This window comes from Papaver somniferum, chromosome 7, assembly GCF_003573695.1.
Source record: "Papaver somniferum cultivar HN1 chromosome 7, ASM357369v1, whole genome shotgun sequence".
Lineage (NCBI taxonomy): Eukaryota > Viridiplantae > Streptophyta > Magnoliopsida > Ranunculales > Papaveraceae > Papaver > Papaver somniferum.
Genome location: NC_039364.1, coordinates 150253613 through 150257214, shown reverse-complemented (window position 1 = coordinate 150257214; position 3602 = coordinate 150253613). Strand labels below are relative to the sequence as shown.

General features: G+C 36.3%; 1 pseudogene; it reads right to left on the bottom strand.

Annotated features, from left to right (window-relative positions):
* Positions 1-210: 210 nt before the first annotated feature.
* Positions 211-2615, bottom strand: LOC113295368 (annotated as a pseudogene).
* Between the last annotated feature and the right edge of the window lie 987 nt (positions 2616-3602).

Genomic DNA, 3602 nt, shown 5'->3' with positions numbered 1-3602 from the left:
AGTAGGCACTGAAGAAGGTTAATCTAGAATTCAGTTCATGACATGTAGAAATGCCAACTCTGACGCTTTAAGGCATTATTTGGTTATAAGATTCTTTCCATTTAATTTAAGGGACCATAATAAATATTTCTGATGACTTCCATATATAGTTGCACGAATACATGAAGACGATTTGTCCATAAAAGAGTTTTCCCTTTCTCATTCATGGTACTAACGACCCAAGCGGTGAGCTTTACTTGTTTGAATCATACGCAAGACATTGTATTCATCGATCCATGTTTTGATAATCTGATTCTCAGCCTCTCTCTGTTGAACTAACCACTTTGGATCATCCGATGATGCAGGAAGTATGTCCAAACAATGTGATCCTGAAAGTGAACGAAAAACAGCATTTTAAATGAATATTATACTCAGTTAATCAGAATTCATTCATGATGTCATTTTACGTACCTTTATCCATGGTAATGGCTATGACATTGTCTGATATACTCTCCAGCACTCCGCCAAAATAATTTTGAAAACTTTTATATACATTTACGACCATGCTATATGACACTCCTGATCTAAATTGTTGTATCCAATCCTGCCTCAAATTTCTAGATCTTTTTTTTTCACGCAGAATAGAGAGATGCAAAACTCGAGTTGAGACATTTCTCTAAGAAAAAATTAACTAATAATTTTGAACTGGTATTTTTTTTAGGAACTCGTTACATACCCTCCACTGCTGTAAGGATCTCTTAGTCCATTGGAATATATATGATGTTGCTAGCGAATTGTCGAAGCACCAGTTTTACATCCTGAGAGCATCCAAGTACAGTTAATTCCCATCAATGAACAAGGAAAACGTCAATTTCTATCTGTTTCTAACCAGGAGTAATGGCTTTAGGTGAATTGCCCCATTAACTGTAAAATGAACAAGCTAGGATGGCAGAGATTAAAATATTACCTTTCCTCCGAACTCATTTAATATCCAATGCGGTCTGGGTTCCACATTGTACCGGCTTCGGCAGGATCTGGAGAAATTCTTAAGATAAAAGGGTAATGCCTGAAACATCGTATCCTTGCCATCATCCCCTATGGGCATTACCATCTCATTACATATCTTTACAAAACCAAAAAAAGACGAAAGATGAAAAATATTCTGTTGATACAATAATTCAAACTACTCGATCTCGCAAGTGTTAAGAAACTAATGAAATTACCTGCCATCGCCATCCTTGGTCTGTTTCGGCTGAACCAATAAGTTCACCCATATCATAGCAATTTCGTACGCCCTTATAAGCCGCAACACCTGATTGCACCCGACTAAGAATGTCACTACCTCTCGGTGCTCCATCGATGGCATTGGAGATCAGAGTGACTGGGTATTTTGGTGGAGCATCATATTGTGCAGATTCAGGGTAAGTAGTCCTTTAGCTCAAACGAATCGTTTAAAGGACTTAATCGTACCATAAAATGTAAAAATTAATTAGTTGCATCCATCAAAGTTAAAATCCGGTAGGAATAATAAAATTTGACGGAGTAAGTGTTAACGTGAATGATTTCTTACGAGCAAGTCTTGAACTTTTCACTGAGTATAGCAATACCGTTTTCGTCAGAGGCAACTGAATCGATCACTGACCAGGATTGCTTAATGACATCGTAACAAGACTTGCTAGTTACCTGTAAATACAAATCGAAAATTCGAACAAATATGCGATTGACTTCGATGTGACACTTATTTAATTATTCAAATTGTAAAAAATAATGAAGTTCCAAAGGTATTACTGACTCGATAATCTTTGGAGACAATGCTATAATATCCATATTCTGGTGCAGCGTCATCAAAATACAGAACCGGTGCAGATGATGCTAGAGCTCCATGCGCGATATGTGGATATTTCAGGCGAAACCATTAAGCCAGCACTGTAAAAGAAAAATGGAACCTTGAGAAACTGTGGTAGCCAACTAATTATGATCAATATGGTTAAGTAGGAAACAAATGAATTGTTTTTATATTTCATGATAACCGGTCAAATGAAGTTAACCTACAAAGCTAAGATACTTACTTCCACCATAAGATGCACCAAAGACTATAACAGGGGAAGAATCAGCGGACAGATTTTTCTTTAAACTAGTGATAACTTCAGCATAATCTGCCAGAGCTTGGGACGAACTAAAGTATCCGAGTGTACTAGCCTTCCAAAATGCTTCTTCCCTCGATCCAAATGGAATCGATTCTCCATAGTACCGGTGCTGTATATCATCAATCCAAAGATAAATTTAGTTTTCCTATAGATTGATATATCAGCTTCACAAAAAAAAAAAAAAAACTAATTTTTTTTTAAAGAAAATAATGAACACATGGTTCTGTTTTTTACATTCACCTCTATAAAGACAATGAGAGCTTTGAATTGAGGAGCATTATCAGACAGGAACCCTATCCCAGCAACATCTCCATCTATACTGGCCTCTGCTCCTAAGGAAACAAAAATGGGTGCACTAACAGTTGCACCACCCCAATATTTGAAATTGATCACATATTTTTGTTGAAAAGTTTCATAGCTTTCTGGCCTATAGTTGAAGTGATCTAGAGTTTGTGTATAAAAGAATGTTTTGTAGTCATCTGAATACATTGCACTTCGACCGTATTTTCTCCCAATTGCACCAAGCCTTGGTGTTGTTCCAGAGATGCATATTGATAAAAACAAAACCCACAAACTTAAGCAGAGGAGGATTGCATTTTTTTGAGCGTTGGTGGTGATGAATCTAAGCATGGCTGGAGATATGTTGTTGGAGAGTAGAACTGTGTGGAAAGAAAAATATAGAGTTTCTTGAGTTTCAACGGAGAACATTTATAATGCTACGGTAGTGGCTCATTTGAGTTGTATACTACGATTCTCGGCGATCGTTTTCTATCTGTGCTCACCATTAATACAGAGAGTAAAAAGAATATAGTTACATGTTCAAATGACAAAAAGATCAAGAACCATGCACAAAAGAACAAAGAAGATGAGGCCTAAAATCTGCTAAAACTTCTCATCATATCATATATATTGACAGGCAACATCAGAGTTACATAAATAAATAGTAATCCTGCACAGTTTTAGGGGGCATCATCAGACTTGCATATATAGTTATACGTGTTCAAATGATAAAAAAGATCAAGAGCCATAAAAAGAACAAAGAAAATGAGGAGGAATTTTTTTCTAAAAAAACAAACTGATTAAGCCAGTTATAAACCTCTCATCTCTCATATCATATATATCGACTGGCAACATCATCAAGATTTACATATATACTAATCCTGGACAGTTCTAGGGGTCTAAGACTAACGACTTAATGGAGTTCTATTTTTGCAGGTGGGGTCTAAAGCAATAATCAATGGAGTTCTATGTTTGTGGACCGGGTAGGTTGGTTTTAATGGTCCCATTTGGTGACAAGATTAACTCTTCTATCCGTCAAGTTTAATTTTAAATCTCTGAGTTAGAGTTTGATGTCTAAAAATGAGAAATTGTTAATTGGTACCTAGTTTTGTCCTAAAACGATCTTTGGGACATACATCTATCAACCTCCTAGGAATATGTGTTGACTGTCGACGATACATAAACGGCTACGAGAAA